At 37.3% G+C, this 22,760-nt stretch overlaps 1 protein-coding gene across 1 annotated transcript in view; it reads left to right on the plus strand.

The window, feature by feature from the left end:
* The window catches only part of LOC136257354 (uncharacterized), a 98,061-nt gene that overhangs the window by 12,698 nt on the left and 62,603 nt on the right, over positions 1-22,760 (plus strand). The window lies entirely within an intron of this gene.

A 22,760-nucleotide genomic window follows, 5' to 3' on the forward strand; every position in this document is an offset into this window, starting at 1 on the left:
ATATAATTATACTTATATAACTAGAGATGTACCACCAATACATACTGCATCAGTGGCTGGTATAGAGATTTTTGGTTAATATACGGTACACAATATCATAACCATAACCAGTACAATACACTAATATAGAAATGAAATATCTCAGACACTGTGCAATGACTAAGCTACATTATATACTGTACTATCAATGCACCGATATCGATAGTATCGGCCATACTTGGTAATATCAGATTGATATCAGTTATGGATTAATAAATTCCAATGCCATAACCGATACTTAATTTGTTTTGAGATGGTAACATGCATAGTGAGTGGAATGGAACATTACAGAAGAACATACACACCTTGAATTATTTTAAGAAGCTGTTGGTTAAATGACTATTACTAAGGCTGGGATGAAGCTTCGAATCTTATGTGGGTTCAAAGGTTAAGTAAACTTCAAATTATAAAACTATACTTTGAATCTTCGTAATGCACTCATAGCATACAAAAGAATTACAAATAAACATCATTTTCTTTGTTGCAGCTGCTTGTATGATCAATGTTCATTTCTTCACGATCAATCTTTGTGTGTCATGCTGACTTAAACTATCACAGTTTAGCTTGCTACCGTAGTTGTAGCTTTAATACACCTTATAAAGCAATAGATAATGCATGAAAACATCCTATTAGCCATTAGTTGGTTATTTCACGTATTTTTAATTGATTTTACAAAATTTTAAAGCGAAAATTTCTACACGCCTGCAAAGATTGAGCAGTATTTACCCAACCAAATAAGATATGTTAAAATAGCTCTGTAACTTTTGTACATGTACATATATATATATTCTATCTAATCAAAAACAGCCAAGCTGTAAAAAAAGGAGTGCGGCCCTTGAAAAGGCTATGGTGAAAAAAGATGTGAAATCCAAGGTGGCGGCCAAGAAATGGCTGTGATGGTAGGTTAATGGTAAAAATTTTAATAACAACAATTCAGGTGAATTTGGTGCTGCTTGGTCAATTGGCACAAAATTCACCTGAATTGTCGTTATTAAAATTTTTACCATTAACCTACCATCACAGCCATTTCTTGGCCGCCACCTTGGATTTCTTCACCATAGCCTTTTCAAGGGCCGCACTCCTTTTTTTACAGCTTAGCTGTTTTTGATTAGATTTCACTTCTTTTTGTATATGTATACCCCAAAGATGGCCTATGGCCAGCTTTGGGGCTTTTTAACCTATATATTTTTCTTTACCACAGGAAAAAGAAAAAGATGAAGCAGATTTTATAAACACTTTAACTCATTCTGATTTTATCAGTAAATGTACAAATTATATATATAATGCATATAATAGAGTTCATAATATAAAAAGAGAGCATATATTTATTACAAGTCAATTAATCCCCACAGGGTAATTTGCTGCTGATCTCTCTACTGGGTGACTTGAAATGTAACTGAAATCTCTACAGGGTGATCTGCTTGTACGTAGATGAACTCTTTACAGGATTCTCTCTATACAGGGTGACTTGACTCTAGCTGAACTCTCTGTAGGGTTATCTGTTTGTAGTTGAATTCTCTACAGGATGATTTGTTTGTAGCTGAACTCTCTACAAGGTAACTTCTTCTAGCTGATCTGTCTACAGGGTGACTTGTTTCTAGCTGATCTCTCTACAGGACGATTTGTTTGTAGCTGAATTCTCTACAGGGTGATGTGTTTGCAGCTGAACTCTCTACATGGTGGTTGCTTTGTAGCTGAACTCTCTAAAAGGTGACTTCTTCTAGCTGAACTCTCTACAGTGTGATCTTTTCATAGCTGAACTCTCTACAGGATGATTTGTTTGCAGCTGAACTCTCTACATGATGATTTCTTTGTAGCTGAACTCTCTACAGGGTGATTTCTTTGTAGCTGAACTCCCTACAAGGTAACTTCTTCTAGCTGATCTATCTACAGGGCGATTTGTTTGTAGCTGAACTCTCTACAGGTGATTTGTTGTAGCTGAACTCTCTACAAGGTGATCCTTCTAGGTGATCTCTCTACAGGATGACTTGTTTCTAACTGAACTCTCAACAGGGTGATCTGTTCAAGCTGAACTTTCTACTGGGTGATTTGTTTGCAGCTAAATTCTCTACATGGTGGTTTCTTTGTAGCTGAACTCTCTACAAGGTAACTTATACTACCTGATCTCTCTACAATGCGACTTGTTTCCAGCTGATCTGTGATTTGTTTGTATCTGAACTCTGTATATTGTTTGCAGCTGAACTCTCTACATGGCGGTTTCTTTGTAGCTGAACTCTCTACATGGTGACTTCTTCTAGATGATCTCTCTACAGGGTGACTTGTTTCTAGCTGAACTCTCTACAGGTTATTTGTTTGCAGCTGAACTCTCTACATGGTGGTTTCTTTGTAGCTGAACTCTCTACAAGGTAACTTCTTCTAGCTGATCTTGCTACAGGGTGATTTGTTTGTAGCTGAACTCTCTACATGGTGGTTTCTTTGTAACTGAACTCTCTACAGGGTGATTTGTTTGTAGCTGAACTCTCTACAGGGTGATCTGTTTGTAGCAGAACTCCCTACAAGGTAACTTCTTCTAGCTGATCTATCTACAGGGCGATTTGTTTGTAGCTGAGTTCTCTACAGGGTGATTTGTTTGCAGCTGAACTATCTACATAGTAGTTTCTTTGTAGCTGAACTCTCTACAATGTGACTTCTTCTAGCTGAACTCTCTACAGGATGACTTGTTTCTAGCTGATCTCTATACAGGGTGACTTGTTTCTAGCTGAACTCTCTACAGGGGATTTGTTTGCAGCTGAACTTTCTACATGGTGGTTCTTTATAGCTGAACTCTCTACAAGGTGACTTCTTCTAGCTGATCTCTCTGCAGGGTGATTTTTTTCTAGCTGAACTCTCTACAGATGATTTGTTTGTAGCTGAACTTTCTACAAGGTGATACTTCTAGCTGATCTCTCTACAAGATTACTTGTTCCTAACCGAACTCTCAACAGGGTGATCTGTTCATAGCTGAACTTTCTACTGGGTGATTTGTTTGCAGCTTAACTCTCTACATGGTGATTTCTTTGTAGCTGAACTTTCTACAAGGTAACTTCTTCTAGCTGATCTTTTTACAGGGCATGTTTGTTTGTAGCTGAGTTGTGATTGGTTTGCAGCTGAACTCTCTACATGATGGTTTCTTTGTAGCTGAACTCTCTACAAGGTGACTTCTTCTAGCTGATACAGGGTGACTTGTTTCTAGATGAACTCTCTACAGGGTGACTTGCATGTAGCTGAATTGTCTATCAGATTAACTGTTTGTAGCTGAATTCCGTACAGAATATCCTGCAATGTAATATAATTCTGTAATGGAGTAAGTTATAAACGTAGCTGAATGCTGTATTAGGGTGACTGTTCTATTAGAGTATCTCGATCTCGCATTTGCTACACGTAGTTGCCTTTCGAATCATAACTCAGTGGTTTGTAATCCGAATCTTCTGTACTACTGCAAGGACTTTCTATGATGATTATTCCAGCTACACACTGATTTTCAGCTCATTGCTCTAAGCGGTTTGCCTGATAGACACTAAAACTAATAGTATTTTTATTCATAAAAATCGATCGCGTAATTTTGACACAGGTCGGGTTTTGTGTCATATCTCCCTGGTCTTTATCCCGATTCCTTTCAAACCACAAAAAGACACTCCTACGATGGTTGCTCCATCTACATAGCAATTTTCAACTGATTCCTCACAGGAGTTTACCCTGTAGGCGTGACAGACCTTCGACCTTATTTTACGCAAATAATCGATCATAACTCCGTGAATGTTTATCGGATTCCTACCAAAGTTGGTACAGAGATCCGCCTTAATGAGCCCTTTAAGTGTGCCAAATTTCAGCCCGATCCGAGCACGCATTCGTGTTTTATGGCGGATTTTGCGAAATGTGCGAAATGAAGTAGAAGAAGAAAAAACGAAGAATTTAAAACGAAATTTTGTTCGCTCGTATCTCGGAAATGGCTGGAGCGATTTTCTTCAAATTTGGTGTGTAGACTCCCATTGCTGGCCGGCACCTCTCTAGCAAATTTGGTTCCAATCGGATAAGGGATCACAGAGCTACATAGGTGTGAAAATTGCGTTTTCTTTCTTCCTGTTAATATACTCACGGGTGGCACGCCGGCTTCTTGGGTCGCACGACACACTACTGTGTGTCTTGATTCTGTGAAAAGAATTTGGATCCCTGCAAGTATGCAGTAGTTGATGCATTTTAAGTTTTCAGTTATATGTGACTGGATTTTCGAAAAACGATCCAAATCGCACATTAGAAGTTTCGAGATAAACAGTTTTAAAGAATTCAATCCAGCATAACTCTCCAAGGATAGCAAGCACGCGTATGAAACTTACACTAAGGATGTATCAATCTGTTACCTTTCAGACCACTTCCAGTACTTGTAGCTGCTTGTAGAGTTTCCCGCCAAATAAGATAGAAAATCTGAGCTGTTGGACGAGCAAAGTAGTATCACGAGTGCTCACAAAGGGGTGGGGGGTAGTGGGGTGGGCAAGGGTTAGACTTCAAAATGGAGGCAGACCATGATTGGAATCCAGAGACAAGATTACAGGGCTGTGCTGGCACCCTAGTGGTTGATATGTAGCAAAATCCACAGAAAAAACATCTGGCCTACATTATCAGGCTGTCACCAGTAAACCACTGATTCTTGCCAAGCCAGGTCCTTCACAAGGCCTAAAACCACCATTCAAGTTCTACACACACCCCAGAAAAGACGTCTGCTGAAACCAGCCTCGAGTAGTTTGAGTGTCAAAACTACTAGTACGATAGTGTAGCTATCCACTGGTGGTGTTAGTTTGATTTTGCCTGATGTGTGATTTGGATCGGTTTTGTAAAATCTGGTCACATATGCTTGTATAACTCATTCTAAAGCAGCAACCAAGAAAATGCTCTGTAACTTTTTTACAGTACCATGAGTGAACACAATAAATGCTGTAAATCTAGTTTGTCTCCGACTTGATATGTTTTTCATGAAAAGTCAGGGTTTTTAAAGTGATAGATCTGTAACTTAGAAAAACAACTTTGAACAACTTGACAATTGGCTCAAAGTGTGGGTTCCTAAATTTATGTAACTGTTCTAAATTTCATGGTAGTAGCACTTTACATTACAGAGTTTAAGAATTTTAAAAATCATGACTAAATTTTGGAAGTTTATGCCTTGGTGCACTGAAGGAGCATGGAGCTATGTTTGTGTGAAAATTGCATTTTCTTTCTTCTTGTAAATTAATAAACTAACAGTGTGATGTGCTGACTTTCCTTGCTGCACTACACATTACTGTGTGTCTTAAGTAATATTATTATTTATTATTATTATTATTGCTGTGGTTTATAATTATGCAGAAGTGTCTTCCATCCAATTGTTTGATTTATTGAGCAATTCATAATGATTATAAAGGCAGAATTATAGGCAGCACGCATCACTTTGGGGGGATCCCTACATAAATGGTACTACCATGCTGTTTGATCGGAAGCAGTGATAAGGTGTGAGCTTCAAATTTCCAGCTCTTCAACAAAGTATGTTCAGTCTTCCACACTTACTGTAATTTAACATAGTACGATGATTTTAAAACAACATATCCAATCCCACAATGACTTAAATACCCATATGAAATAATCCCATTATCTAAGTTGGTTAGGAACCGCACCCTTGGTTATTCATGGTTTAGAAACCACACTTTGCCCAGTTTCTAAATCCACGGTCTGGTTCCTAACCTCAATAGGTAGGACAACATAACCTATTTGAAGTCTACGACTATGCTATTTGCTGCATACTGCAAAGTGTAGGCAAACTACTCACTGTAGTGTGTTGCGCGGCCAGTAAAGCAGAAACGCGCGCCGCAGACAATAAATGACATGACCACTACATGTGAAGGATTTTACAGGAATGAACGTTGTCAAATTTGGGTTGCCTGTAACTCACCCATCATTTACGCTATCCCTCTAAAACTCTAGAGTTAAATTCATCATGTCACTAGTATATCTACCACACAAGCAGTGAAGCAAATCTACATTGACTGTTTTGAGATCGAGATTGCCAACATCAAAGGGGAGATTTCATTTCTTTGTTTGTTTTTGTTTTTTTGCATGCAGTTAGACACAACCGCAGGTATATTCCTTGCGTTCCTTTGTGCATTCCGAACATTGATTGCCCTGCTATTGCTTCCATATTCTCTCAATTGCCTCAAGATTCACATCATCGATTTTGCCATACATCATTACCCTACAGTCGTAATTTCAGTGCCAAACAAAGTTTCAGTCGTCCTCAGTCGACCTAGAGGCCATACACAAAACCCATATCATTGTTTTTTGCAATACTTGCTTGGCAAGTAGGGCATTGCTTGGCAAGTAGGGCAATGTGTATTTAAACTGTTCTAAAAGTTTTGTTGAGATTGTTACATATGTTTTCGAGAATGGCTAGTTTGAAATTTGAATTTAGTCGCCCCCACGTAATTTGCTCTCTAAGGGTGCAGCTTAAGAATTTAAAGAATGACGCAGAGCACAACTGCGGTCACCAGTTATTGGGCTGTGAATAGTAAGTGTAGTTAATCAGTACATGCGCCATAAAGAAGTATACAAAAAACTATGTCATTGAATTTAGTCACCCCCACATGATTTGCTCTCTGCGTCATTGGCTAGTTTGAAATTTGAATTTAGTCACCCCCACATGATTTACTCTCTTAGGGTGCAACTTGAAGAATTTAAAGAATGACACAGACCACAACTGTGGTCGACTCACCAGTTGTTGAAACATTACCAGTTGTTGAAACAAGCTGTGAGTATGTGTATTTAATTAGTGCATCTAACTAGCCTAAAAGGAAAACCACCAATTATTTAGAATTGTCACCATGCATTATATAGCACCCCTACACAAAATTATATGGGTACACATGTAGTTACAACATACAGAGGAAACATGAATACCCAACAGTTTTCACAATAATAAAAGTAAGAATTGTACAATGTAATGACTGTGATATAACTGCTATAAAAATAATGTCTCCACTTCTCCAGTGGCCAACCATGGTAGCAGGTCTCACATGACAACATATTCATCCAAACACAGATAAGCAGTGGGAGTCAGTGCATTGACAACAAGTTGGTATGACTCCATTTTTGTAGAATCCAGATGAGTGGGTGTGGCTCCAGTATGTCTAAACAGTTAACACACATTCTTTTTCTAAATATGTACTATAGTTGCAACAGTATAGTATTTAAGTACAATGATACATAGTTTCCATTGCATCACTATCAAACAACACTAAGTGGAGGATATTGTTGCATCTCTAGTATGTACACTCCATCAATAAAATCAAGGAAACCTGTCTTAATTGCCACCAGTATAGAAAGACAACCTCTCTCGAATAGCCAATTCCAAAATGAGAATTTATACACTGCTACCTTCTTATTGAGCGAAGGTGGCAATAGACAAGCTCCACTGTAATTTATTCACATGATCTGATTTTGTACCTTCTGTCAGTCGATGAGATCCACTTGGCCAGGACAAAATGTGACCCAAATGTCCTAGATGATCCAGACTCAACCCACTTACGACCCAGTGACACAATGGAACTGAGTACTTATATTGGAGAATATAATTGAAGGGGTCAGTGGAATATAGAGGTGTACCAATATGGGTTTTTGGCATGTACCGATATCCAATATTAATGCCACCAAAGGAAGCCAATAACCGAGAGTTGATCCAATATTTGCATTACAAACAATAATCTATGCAACAGTGTACATTACCTACTCTACTGTACAACAGCATGTGGATATTCATTGCTTACACTATGCTTATGGTGGTACCGTGGTAGAAGCTTGGGTTCAATCCAGACAATTAGGCACCCACAAACATTTTTTCTTCTCCCAAGAACTCTTCAACGGATATGTCTGCATTACCCCACATTTTATTGGCTTGTGTGAAGGCTGGTACAGCAAGTTTCCTTGGTTATCTTGCGACTCTTCTTTTTATCACAAAGGTACTATATAACTGTTTTTTTTTATTTTTAAAGACTGATAAGCTTTCCAGCAACATAAACACTAAACTCACGTGTATTTCTTGTAGCGTAGTACTTGTTGTGGAGTGAACAATACGCCACTGGCACTAAACAGCCACATGGAAAATGTAGAAACCAATATATAATCTGTTTATGTACAAACTATTGCTGCTGTATAAATATCAGTAGCGATATCAATCCTCCTATTGTTCTGTACCGATACTGAAAAAATGCCATATTTAGCCAATCCGATTATCGGTACACCTCTAGTGGAATAAGGGGACATGTGCCATTTTAGATTTTCCATTTTCTAAAAATAAGAATGGCTTGGTTTAACCATGTGAATAATATTGTCACTAGGTAAAAAACAGAGTTTAAAAGTTCATGGCAGTCTCAATATAACTTTTAGCAAATAGTACAAATATTCAATTATGTCCCAAAATTCCCATTACGTGGTCACCTAATCACAATGGTGCTTGTCCGCTTTTGCCGCTGGCCCCTCAACTATATTTATTTCTAAGATGTGTGAACACATTACAACATGTGTATACAAGAAATGCTACATACCGTTTTAGCATTCCAAATCACCACATTAAGTCAATAATACTGCATAACAGTGCTGGGCGATATAGATTTTTCTTATGTCATATGTCGTAGCAGCAAAATTTATTCATGGTATGAATATCTAATCCAAAACAGCCAAGCTGTAAAAAAAAGAGTGCGTCCCTCAAAAAGGCTATGATGGAAAAAGATGTGAAATCCAAGGTGGCAGCCAAGAAATGGCTGTGATGGTAGGTTAATGGTAAAATTTTAATAACGACAATTCAGGTGAATTTTGGTGCCGCTTAGTCTTGGCACGAAATTCACCTGAATTGTTATTAGTAAAATTTTTACCATTAACCTACCATCACGGCCATTTCTTGGCTGCCACGTTGGGTTTCACACTTTTTTTCACCATAGCCTTTTTGAGGGCTGCACTCTATTTTTTACAGCTTGGCTGTTTTGGATTAGATTTCACTTCGTTTTGTATTTGTATACCCCAAAGCCGGCCTATGGCAGGCTTTGGGGCTTTTTTAACTTGTCTTTTTTTTCTTTACCACAGGAAGAAGAAAAGATGAAGCAGATGTTAAATACTTTAAATATTTCTGATTTTATCAGTACATGTACAAATTATATATATATATATATATATATATATATATATATATATATATATATATATATATATATATAATACATAATATATTTATTACAGAAATTTCTACGTGGTGGTTTCTTTGTAACTGAACACTCTACAAGATGACCTCTTCTAGCTGATCTCTCTACAGGATGAATTGTTTGTAGCTGAACTCTCTACAAGGTAACTTCTAGCTGATCTTTCTACAGGACGATTTGTTTGTAGCTGAATTTTCTGCAGGGTGATTTGTTTGCAGTTGAACTCTCTACACAGTGGTTTCTTTGTAGCTGAACTCTCTACAAGGTGACTCCTTCTAGCTGATTTCTCTACAGGGTGGTCTGTTCATAGAGCTGGAACTTTCTACAGGGTGATTTGCAGTGTTGGGAGTAATGCGTTACGTAATATTATTACCTTTGTGGTAACTAAGTAATATAACGAAATACGCTATAAAAACAGGTAATATAACTCAAGTTATTTTACTTACAAATGTAACATGTTACCTAAGTAATATAGTTACTGTAACGAATCTAATATTACATATTATTATTACTACAAGTAACAAAATTACTAATCTTGTTAGTAATTCACTGAGTAACGCCTAACCACAGCGAAGTAATGAAGCCTACTGAATGAAGCTTATTCACCAGCCTCTTACTTATAACCAAGATTTGCACATTGTCTAACAATGCAATCATGTCACTTGATAAGGTGGTAGTTTCACACGTGACAGCTTAAGGCTGTGGACACAAAGTAATATAATATGATAGTTACTTTATTGGGTGATATGTAACTGTAACTAAATAGTTCAGTTGCAAGTAATGTGTAATATGTAACTAGTTACTTTTACAAAGTAACTTGCCCAACACTGGTGATTTGTTTGCAGCTGAACTCTCTACATGATAGTTTCTTTGTAGCTGAACTCGCTGCAAGGTGACTTCTTCTAGCTGACCTCTCTATAGGGTTACCTGATCTCTCTGCAGGGTGACTTTTATCTTGCTGAACTCTCTACAGGGTGATTTGTTTGTATCAAAACTATCTACAGGGTGATTTGTTTGTACCTGAACTTTCTACAGGGTGATTTGATCTCTCTACAGGGGGTGATTTGTTTGTAACTGATATCTCTTCAGGTAGATTTATTTGTAAGTGAGCTCTCTACAAGGTGATTTGTTTGTAGCTGATTTCTCTACAGGGTAATTTGTTTGTAGCTTAACTCTCTACAAGGTGATTTGTTTGTAGCTGAACTTTCTTCAAGGTAATGTGTTTCTAGCTGATCTCTCTACAGGGTGATTTTTTTTTGTAGCTGAACTCTCTACACAGTGATTTGTTTCTAGCTGATCTCTCTACAGGGTGATTTTTTTGTAGCTGAACTCTCTACAGGGTGATGTGTTTGTAGCTGATCTCTCTACAGGATGATTTGGTTGTAGCTGATCTCTCTACAGTGGGTGATTTGTTTGAACTGAAATCTCTACAGGTTGATTGTTTGTAGCTGAACTCTCTACAGGGTGATTTGTTTCTAGCTGATCCCTCTACAGGATGGTTTCTTTGTCACTGAACTCTCTACAAGGTGACTTGTTTCTAGCTGATCTCTCTACAAGGTGACTTCCTCTGGCTGATCTCTCTACAGGGTGACTTGTATCTAGCTGAACTATCTACAGGATGATCTGTTTGTAGCTGAAATCTCTACAGAGTGACTTGTTTCTAGCTGATCTCTCTATAGGGTAACTTGTTTCTAGATGAACTCTCTACAGAGTGGGTTCTTTGTAGCTGAACTCTCTACAAGGTGACTTCTTCTAGCTGATCTCTCTATAGGGTGATCTGATCTCTCTGTAGGGTGACTTTTATCTAGCTGAACTCTCTACAGGGTGATTTATTTGTGGTTGAACTCTCTACAGGGTAATTTATTTGCAGCTGAACTCTATGCAGGGTGATTTGTTAGTAGCTGAACTCTCTACAGGATGGTTTCTTTATAGCCAAACTCTCTACAATGTGACTTAATTCTAGCTGATCTCTCTAGACGGTTACTTCTTCTTGCTGAACTCTCTACAGGGTGATTTGTTTGCAGCTGAAATCTCTTGTTTCAAACTGATCTCACTGTAGGGTAACTTGTTTGTAGCTGAACTCTCTACCAAGTGGTTTTTTTTATAGCTGAACTCTATATAGGGTGATTTGTTTGTACCTGAACTTTCTACAGGGTGATTTGTTTATAGCTGAACGCTCTGCAGGGTGATTTGTTTGTAGTTGATCTCTCTACAAGGTTTCTTTGCAGCTGAAATCTCTACAGGGTGACTTCTTCTAGCTGAGCTCTCTCTTGTTTCTAGCTGATCTCTCTACAGAGTAACTCGTTTGTATAACTGAACTCTTTACAGGGTGGTTCTTTGGTTGCTGAACTCTACGCAGTGACTTGTTTGTAGCCAAATTCTCTACAGAGTAACTTGTTTGTAGCTGAATTTTCTACAGAGTGACTTACTTGTAGCTGAACATTGTATAAACTATAAAGTAACTTGTCTGTAGCTGAACTCTCTACAGGGTTACTTGTTTGCAGCTGATCTCTATAGGGTAACTTGTTTGTATAGATGAACTCTCTACAGGGTAGTTTCTTTGTAGCTGAACTCTCTCCACAGTGACTGTAGCTGAATTCTCTAGAGAGTGTAGCCGAACTCTCTATGGGGTGCATGACTTGTTTGAACTCTCTTCAGTGTGGCTTGTAATGTTCTGAATCACTACAGCGATATATTTGTAGCTGAACTCTCTATTGGTGACTTGCTTCTTGCTGAACTGCTTATAAGATTAACTTTTTGCAGCTGAACTCCCTACAGAATAACTTGCAATGTAATAGAATTCTATAATGAAGTAAATAAATTAGCTGAATGCTCTATCAGGGTGACTGTTCTATTAGAGTATCTCGCATTTGCTACACAGAGTTGGCTTTGGAGTCATAACTCAGTGGTTTGTAATCTGATTCTTCTGTACTACTGCAAGGACTTTCTATGAAAGTTATTCCAGCTATACACCGATTTTCAGTTCATTGCTCTAAGTAGGCGTAAAAACTAATACTTTTTTATTCATAAAAATCGATCGCGTAATTGTGACACAGGTTGGGTTTTGTGTCATATCTCCATGGTTGTTATTTCGATTCCTTTCAAACCACCAAAAGGCACTCCTACAATGATTACTCCATCTACATAGCAATTTTCAACTCATTCCATGAAGCGGTTTACCCTGTAGGCATGACAACAAATCGATCTTGTTTTACGCGAATAATTGGTCATAAATCCTGAACCATTCATCAGATTTGCACCAAATGTGATACTAGGATTTGCCGTTGGACTGCCTTTCTGTGTGCCAAATTTCAAGGCGATTGGAGTACGCATTTGTGTTTTATAGCAATTTTTGCATGTGTGCGAAAAGATGAAGAAAAAAACAATGAAAAAAATTGAAACTTTGGCAGCTTGTATCTTGGAAATGGTAGAAGCGATTTCACTCAAATTTGTAATGTAGACTCCCACTAGTTGGCAGGCAACTCTGTAGCAAATTTGTTTCCAATCGGATAAGAGATTACCAAGATACAAAGGTGTGAAAATGATATTTTTTGTCAATATACCTACAGTGTGGCACGCTGGCTTCTTGGGCCGCACGACACACTATCGTGTGTCTTGATATGTCACGATATAAACTTATAAACCATGATGCTTAAAATGTATGTTTTTTTCTTTTTTCAGATGAGATTTGTAAATTTGACACTGTACACACATCACAACACAATGACACATGGTTACATTGCATACATTCTCTGCAACATAGGTGTACAACTTTATAAAGTTAAAGGATTTTAAACAATTATCGTTTGCTTACAATGAAAAGCTAGTATTTGTACCATCACAGGTCAGTCTTCAGCTTCACCAATAATTTCGTCTTCACTACCTTCATCTTCTTTATTTAATAACCTTCATTTAAATTTTCAAACAGAAAAGCAGTCTGTCCACATTCTCAGGAAGCAAGCAATTTCACTTTTCTGTTACCAAATTTCCAGCTGCACTGAACAATCTCTCTGATGGTCAACTGGTAGTTGTAATGCAATACAACCTTCTGACAAGCTGTGAAAGGTAAGAAAATGTCACTCTTCACTGCTTCCACCATTCAAGAGGGTTTTTGTCCAAATCAAACTGTTCTTCTGCAGTATACAGTTGAACCTCTACTCGAGATTTTTCTTCTACAGTCCTGGTTGAAGACGCCTCACTGCAACTATTGAAGAGCTCACCCAGCAGGGTTGAAACACATCCTTTCTTCTTGGGTGGTTGAGGATCTTCATCTAGGTTAGCAACTAAATCTGCAGTTGGAGGGTCAGATGTTCATCAATCAAATCAGCAATTTCTTCTCGAGTATTCAACATGATTGTGGTCTTCTCACTTTCTATCAAGTAGGGCTGCTCCTTAAATCTTGGGTCTAAAAATGATGTCATCTTAAGCAAACTTTTTAAGTGCATGTTCTTGGTATCGAGTTGAAAGATCCTGAGCTATGTACCTTTAATGTTTTTTAACACAGGGGAATCCTCTTCCTTCATTTTGAGGGAATTGAGCAACAGCTGCTGTAGAACTGGAAACATGCAGGAAACTGTGGCATATTTACTGCCACTCAATAACTCTGTAGCCTTTTTAATAGGATTCAAAACACTGGCCAGTTCTTCTAAAATGGTGAATACATCTCATGTAGGTATCAGAGTACGATCGCTTCTATTTTCAGTAAGTACAGCACAAACCGCTACTCTTTGTTCCAATATCCTCTCAATCATGGGCATAGCTGAAAAACAGCCTTTTTGGCTGACGCTATTTTCCCTGATTAAATAAAAAAATTTAAAAAATGGACAATGTGCTACCCCACCTTGTTACACAGTCCTGTATTAATTTGTGTTGCTTAATGTTTAATTTGTAATGTGCGTCCAATACAAGGAATGTGTAGTATTTCCAAGTGATCCACACAAACATTCTTTATATTGCCTCCATTATCGGTGGTAGCAAACAATACCCATTCCCCAATCTGTCATCTATCAAACCCTTCCTGTATCACTGTTGCTAATGATTCTGCATCATGGCCACCTGGAACTTCTACAGTCTCTAAGCATTTGGAATTGAATTTAAAGTCCCTACTGACAAAATGACAGGTACATGTAAGTGATAGGTAGGAACAATTCTGATGTGACGTTGACCAAATATCTGTTGTAATGCTAAAACTGATTGGGTTCAATAACTGAGACTTCAGAGATTATACTTCTTGGTTATACCTGTAGGGGATTTCTGTCCTTGAAATGTGATGTCTACTAGGCACTTGAAATCGTGGCTCTACAGTAGAGCTAAATGAACTTAGGTGAATTCGAAGGTTTGTTTGAATGAACGAACATTCGAATGCAGATTGAACAGTTCAAACTATAGCTACTAATTAGATAGTGGTACAGTTAAGCTATCCATCTTGCTGTGTTCCATAATGATGTGGGGGAAGCTAGACATATGGCATTTAATTAAGATATGTGTTGATGGTTTATTGGTGGTCGCAGGCCATGTCTCTATGAGGTTTTAAGGTTTCTATGTGGTGCCAGTCACTTGTCTCAACTGTATAGCAGTAGTAAAATGTATTCCTAGTAACCATAAGCATTTTTACTTGTGGTATTCAATTTCAAGTTTTCTCAGTAAAACTGGTGAGTCCGTAAAGACTCAGTATAACTGCATGTGTGTGTTGCAAACTTTTGAGACATGCATTTAACATTTAATATCCTGTGATTTATAATTTGTAAAGAGGAACCAGCTCCATTTAAAAGTTTGAACTTTAGTTGATGAATTTCGAACCCTGACAATCCAAGTTTGTTTGGGCCCTACTCTACAGTATAATAGCTTGCGAAACCCAATTCCCTCTACAATACTTACTGGCTGCATAACTAAACACACAAATTCTGTGAGAGTGCAAACTAATTCCTTGTGGCGCTTAGTGTTTTGAGTAAGTGGATTGGAAGCTTACGTAAACTGTAAAATCTTCTTTTGCCTCAACTCAGAGGGATTCGAACTACTACTCTCAGTACTCTACTCACTAATCCACTGCTTCTCCTTGAATGCTGTAAATAATTCTGGGTGGCGCCTTTCCAGATGATGTGTTAGATTAGAAGTGTTCCCAGAATACCCAACTGCACTACCACACTCACAACAAATATCCTTTTTCAAATCTTTTATTGATCCATCTTCCTTTGATTTAAAACCAAAATGGGTCCATGTGGTGCTATTTCCTCACGAGACCTGGCAATTCCATCTTCTAAAATACTCATATGTAGTGGGTGGATCGCGTGTGCTGTGTTGCGACAGCAAGTTCTAACTATCGTATCGCGACAAAAATATTTATATTGTGATATGTCGTATATCAGCTAAATCGCCCAGCACTACTGCATAATGCCCATCAGTAAACCCGAAGAGGAAAAGTTACAAAAAGTACAAATGCATATAAGTATGAACGGTTAACAATGGTGAACAATACTAATGGTTAACAAGAAACCTCACTCAGGTCACTTTATGACCAACCTTGTGGCAGATTGCTCTGTATGCAAAATGACACATTCAGGTATTGTATTTAGATAGTTGATAATGTAACGCATTGTGACATACTCATAATGTGTCACTGCTAGGCAGTTTACTGATATGGCTACTATATATACCTGAGTAAATCAGATAAGTAGGTGCAGTAAGATGGTTACTATTGGACCAAAATTTCTTGGCTTAATAAGCAGGTAGCTGCTTTAGCAAGGCACTGATTTAACCATACAGATGTCTAGAAGTTGGCCTTCTTAGAGAGGCAGCCTTCTGTACAAGTCTTCTGTACAAGTCTTCTGTACAAGTCTTCTGTACAAGTCTTCTGTACAAGTGGCCACCAAGGCAGGTCCACTGTAGATGAAAGCCAGGCATTAGATATTTGGCATTTCATGTGTTGAAGGAATTCCAGGGCTTCTGGTAGTCTGAAATCTCACCACAGTTTACTCAGGCAGCGTTGTGGCCACTGGAATGCTGTGTTTTTGTCTTATGCTTGAACTGAAACGGATATTCTGAAAAATATATCCTATGGATAATGACTTCATCACTTTCTTCATCAGGAGCTTATAAGGACCAAAAGTGAAAATTCTTACATTTTGGGCTAACACCCAACTTGGAAATGTCCCATCTGTGATCCTATAACCTACGTCAAGAGCAGTGCCTTTGGCACTCTAACAGATTGGTTTCCCCCTTGCTGCCAGCACTCACTGTCTCACACGTTGTCGCACACTAAATCAATCTCTATAGCCAGTTAGAAGTTAAAACAGTGGCATTGCTGATGCTTCTTACCAATTGCTTACAGCTGCAAAATGTAGCCACCTCCTAGTAGGTCAGAAAATTTTGTCCCTTACAACAATGACCAGGTTTTACTGTACTATTAGGGAAGGATTAATTATCAGTGCTGGTCACTGTAAAGCATTAATACAATAATATAATACAAGATACTGAGATATACATACGCTACAAATGGACAACCTCCAAAAATAGCAGTAAATTTTTCACCCTGGTCCAATGTCTAATAATTGTATACTGAGATACCACTGTACAAAATACATACTATCATGGTATGCGCTAATTACACCTTTTATAATTAAGTTTTACAACACTAATACATGTACGGTTAAACTCACTAATTGTGTCAATTTCTTCAACACAAAAAGACAACCTTCGGGCGATGAGACAACAGCCGCAAAGATCACAGCCTATTCTGGTGTGCTTATTTATTAGTAATGTATTAACAGACTTTAAGCCTTCTCACAGGTCCCTAGTGGGATAGCATTCACAGAACAGAATATAAATTTTTAAGGCATTTATTTACAATAGGACATAATTACGCACCCCTCTATTGTTTCTGGACGTACTCGCCATTAATCTACTGTTCTCATTTCATTTCAAAAGAGCTTGTACCGATATATGTAGGGGCATGGCTTCTCCGCTTAAATTAGTCAATGCTTGAAGTAGATCAAGATACTCTAATACAGCAGTCAATCACTCTAACAGAACAGTCACGTTTCTACAAGTGCTGTATTTTTATACTGTAAAGTCTGTAAGTAGCTAGCAATTTAACTGCACAATGCAATGCTACGCAGAAGTTGTAACTATGCTGTAACTTTGATTGCTGTATTAGAGCTGTTTTGTGACTGCTCTATTACAGTATCTTGATCGTTTCAATGCCAGGCAGCCGTACGAGTTGAAAGGTAAAGTTTACTAAGGGTTTACTAATTAAAATGGATGTTAGTTGACTGCAGTTGCATGCCACTAAAATTACAGTTGTATTTTAATATTCTGTCACTGTAATCTAAATAAAAAGGGGTTTCTGTCAAAACCATGGAAACCTACCTACTGTTTTCAACAGTAAGAGTATGCTTATTCTAACAAAAAGATTTGAAATCCCTTCCAAAACAGCTTATAGCTATAAAAAAAGTGTGTATCCAAGTAAAACAGAGTTAACTGCAACAAAAAGTGATGATATCTTAGTGCGGCCACGTGTGAGGTATGCAAGTTGTAAATGTTAATCAGATAATATAATTTTATTGTTAAAGTATTAATGAGAACTAGCTATGTGATGCTGCCAGTCTTTAAGTGTGTGAGCATCTTCATAAATGCCACTCAAATTTGATTCTCAAGAAAGCAAAGTGTATAGATTCTCTGATAGCAATAAATAGCTTGAGTTTGGCCCCCTTTCCTTTGCCGTATACAGGAAAGGTGGCTAAACTCAAGCTATTTATTGCTATCAGAGAATCTATACACTTTGCTTTCTTGAGAATCAAATTTGAGTGGCATTTATGAAGATGCTCACACACTTAAAGACTGGCAGCATCACATAGCTAGTTCTCATTAATACTTTAACAATAAAATTGTATTATCTGATTAATATTTACAACTTGCATACCTCACACATGGCTGCACTATGATATCATCATTTTTTGTTGCAGTTAAGTCTTGGACGCGCACTTTTTTTACAGCTGTAAGTGGTTTTAGATGAGATTAATTATACACATTCCCCAAATGTGATCGAAATACTGGTATTGAACATGTTTCAATAAACACTCACCACAACAAAGCGGAGGCATCCAGGTTCAGTTATTTAATAGTGCACTCTTTAGTGCTAATTAGCTCCTTGGGAATTAAGTTGGTATTGCCCTATTGGTGAAGCTGCATAGCCTATGGTTTGCCAATTATCACACAGTGAAACATATCTTCTCAAACAACAGTACTTTACTGCATAACCAATCATTGAATAGTTTATGCATACTGGTCTACCACTTCCAGCAGACATTACTGTTCTATATATCACTTTGAGGCTTCTGTGTATCATCCAGCTGATATATAACTATGTATGACAAACGTTTTGCATATGTTGTTTGTAAGTTCAAGACATATGGTAGTGTGTCATGTTTCCTAGGAAGCTAGTGCACCACACCATACTTTATTGGTAAGAATATAGAAAAATGTGATTTTCACACATGCACAGCTCCATGGTTCCTTCTCCAAAGCAGAGCTGTGCGATTATCTAGATATTACCGATTATCAAGATATTGCAAGGCTTATCAAGATAGATGTATTTATTTATTGAGATCTTAGTAAATTCTCGTAAATTCCTTGTATACCAAACAATATCAGATAGTGTTAACTCTCCTACCATTTCGGCAAAACTTCAACTTTGTTGCTTCTTAGTACTCTGTAAATTACACTTCGCTGGTTACGTTAGCAAAATAGATGTTTCTAATAAGTGTCTAGGCATGTTAGAAAAGCAAGGTAAGTTCAAAAGGAGATATGTTTAAATTTGCTATCTTACACCTCTACTCCAAAACACACACTTTTGCATTATAGCTTCCCAACAGGTAGAGCAGGTCACAGACCGAATATGATCAAATTTCCTTTAGCCATACCTACGATATGGGTGGCCAAAGTTTCATTTTTTCTTATGGGTTTAAGGGACCAAGATTTTTCTTCTTTTTCACACTTTGCAAAATTGCTATAAAATGCAAATGTATAACATAGTTGCCTAGGTGCATGCAAAGATGAGCACAGGAACTAATGGATCTGTTGGTGTTATAGAAGATTATTTGTGACTGGATCTGTGAAGACCGACACACATCACGCATTTTTAAATTCCTGTTTATTAAATATCTATAATCTATGTAGCCAAATGCATCATCTGACAACGTTTCAGCTTCATATACCAATAACTTTGGGAGATATAGCCCTACAAAGTAGCAGCAACAGAGAAAGAGATTGATTTGTACAGAGTGTATAGTGAAAATAAATTACAGGTGCTTACTTAAACAGTTGTAACGTACAAGCAGAATGACACACGAAGTTGAAATTTCCACCATCCTATTCGCCATGTGTAGGGGAATCTATTACTGGGTAAGCTTCCCCTTGTATCACCTGTCTTCACTACATACAAAGGTGAACTTAGTGAAGAAAGATCTATCGCATTTCAGTGCATAAACAAACGTCCGTAACTTGCAAATCCTTGCGTCTATACTACAACGAAACAAAGATTTTTAAACTCCTTGACTAGGATATGCAGGTTTTTATTATGAGGCGCCATTTCTTCATTAAGCAAAAAGTGTTCAAAAAATTATGGATTTTTAAAATTATATGCAAGTATTTCACCCATTGTATTCAATGCTTTTTACTGTAAATTTAGGCTTGCGCAATTTCGTCGGGTTTTTGGCAAATCCAGTCATATTTGTGTAAATAACTTGAAAATTGGTGCATACATAAGTTGACCATTATAGCAGTTCCCTGTGATGATTTGAAAACAAAGCAGTAATAGCTACAGAGTTACAGTTACAAAGCAATGACCAAACTAATTTCCAAACCAATCAAGTGTAAAATCGCAGGACTAAGATACTCTAATAGAACAGTCACTGTGAGGTAAAAAAAGTTCATGAAAACAATGAAAAAAGTTGCCAGGGTTCAAACCAAGGACCTTATTGGAAATTCTTTAAAATGTGTGTTCTATTAAAGTATTATAATAATATTAACAAACAGTACATGCATTGAAGGAATGTGCACATGCCTATGCTTGCCCACATATCTTAATTGTTTTTGCAGGCCCAGCCACACTCTCAGATTTCTCTATTTCTTCACTGCTCACAGTGGTAGTGAAATGAGCAGATAGACATAATGACTTAGACTTCTCAGGTTTCTTCTTCTTTGATAAACTGAGTTTCTTGCATGTTGGCTCTGGAATGTCACAACAATTGCACATTGTCATTCTCAAACAAAACAGCAACAAACTACCAGGAAAATAGACTCTTACCATACACTCTACCCATTGGACTAACATCAAAGCATGATCAAATACTTGAAACCATACAGTTGTGCATTTAACGAAGCATGGAATAGAAACTAGTCTAACCCTGCCCTTATCATTATTATTGACAACTCGGTCTCATGGTCTCAGCCTCAGGTTCATGACAATGATATCCTATTTGTGGTGGAGTTCAACCACAACCTAAAATAGATGTTAAATGAGTAACTTTTAAAAAATAAATATACAGCAGTTCTTGTATGCTTTTGTTGTTGTTTGCCAGAAAGCCAGCGCACCGTGCTGTGAGTGTATTAACGGAAAGAAAGAAAACAACTTTTCTGCATGTGCTTAACTCCATGGCCCCTTCTACAAAACACGCCATTTTTGCATTACAGCTGTCCGACAGACACAGTAGGCCACACAGCAAATTCGATTAAATTCGCTACAGTCATTTGCAGAAATTCAAAGTTTCAATTTAATTTCTTCAGTTTTTCTTGTGTGTATGAGGGTTACAGGGGGGCTTCGATTTTTTTTTGCACACTTTGCAAAAATTGCTGTAAAAATAAATAATCGATTGCCTCCACCTTTGGTGTAAATGAAAAGTGTATAAAGGTGAATTCACGTACCAAGTTTGCTGTGAATGTGATGAATATCCAAGGAGTATTGAACATTTATTCACGTAAAAAAGATCAAACTTTTGTTATGGCTACAGGAGAATACCTTGAAATTGGTGTGTAAATAGGCTGATCATCATAACAGTGCCTTTTGACAGTTTGAATAGCAGTAGAGTTACAGTGACAAAGTTGTAAAGCAAAAACCAAACAAGCATATAATCAACAGGACTGAGATACTCTAATAGAGCAGTCACTGTGAGGTAAAAAAGATACACAAAAATGTCAAAAAGCTTGCTGGAGTTCGAACCAGGGACATCCATACCTAACATCCTCATCCTTAACCCTGAACCACTGCTATCTTGGCTAATCACCTTGCTTAATTTCTGCTTTATAAATAAAAATTCTAAATTTAAATCTACTGATAAATAATAGTTAGTAATTTCATAGATCATTCTATGTGTGTTCTTTTAGACGTCTTTTAAAATGTTCACTCTACTAGAATATTACAATAATATTGCCAAATATTAATTTAGAAGTAAATCATGTACAATACATTTATAAGTCTGCTTTCAATAATCAAAAGAAGAAATGTGAGTAAAAAGAAACCCCAAAGTCAGCCATAAGCTGGTTTTAGGACCTTATAAAGTACAAAAGAAGTGAAATCCACGCAAAAGTAACCAAGTTGTGAAAAAACTGTGTAGCCTTAAAAATTCTGGGTGAAAGAAAGTTGGGAAATCAAAGGTGATGGCCAAGAAATGGCTGAATTAATGTTAAGGTGGTGGTATACCAGAAACCCATCTAATGGGAAGCATTATGAAGTGAAGCCATAATATTACCACAAGAATCAATTTTGCTTTATTACAGTAGAATGAGTAGATCACGCGATTACACTTACGTAATAATAATATGGCTATGCTGCATGTTAAAGTGTGTGGCTTTGTTGTTAGAAGAAATTCATCATTGTTTATTGTGTAGTAGTATTGTAGTAAGAAGACATTCACAAAAGTAAGTAGAGTAGTATAGAAACTGGATTCGTATCCTTTGCGCAAAATTTTGGCGGCTAGGATATTTTGTGGTTTTAGTATGGTATCCCAAATAGTGAGGACAGTTTTTCTGTATCAGTTTTCTCTAGTATACTAGTGAGTTAGACCTCTGTATTTGTGTTATCGTGTGTAATATACGTAGGCGTAATGACCAGTAGTGTAAAGAAATGGCTTCTATTGCTGTAGTGGGAAATATTCGCGATGTTTCCAAACCTTTGCGATGCCACAAAAATTATAATGGTTAATAACTCTTGCATGTTGAAAGCTACCTAGTCTTCTCTGTTACTGGGCACTAGCTAGTAGCGTATACTAACGTACAGTGTAGTGATCACAGATTTGTAGGTGCTCCCTTCATTGAAATTTGATGCCAAGTGGTTATTTTGAAGGTGCATTTTACCTGTAGCATAAGTCGGTAAGTAAAGATCCCACTTCTCTGAACTTGTAGCCAGTAGTAGAGGGTACATTACTTCTTCAATTGCAATTTAACTTGTGTGTATAACCTGTAAGGTCTGTGTGCTAGAACTAAATTTAGGAGAGTATGCATATTTTCGGAATTTCAATG

This window comes from Dysidea avara, chromosome 6 (assembly GCF_963678975.1).
Source record: "Dysidea avara chromosome 6, odDysAvar1.4, whole genome shotgun sequence".
Taxonomy (NCBI): domain Eukaryota; kingdom Metazoa; phylum Porifera; class Demospongiae; order Dictyoceratida; family Dysideidae; genus Dysidea; species Dysidea avara.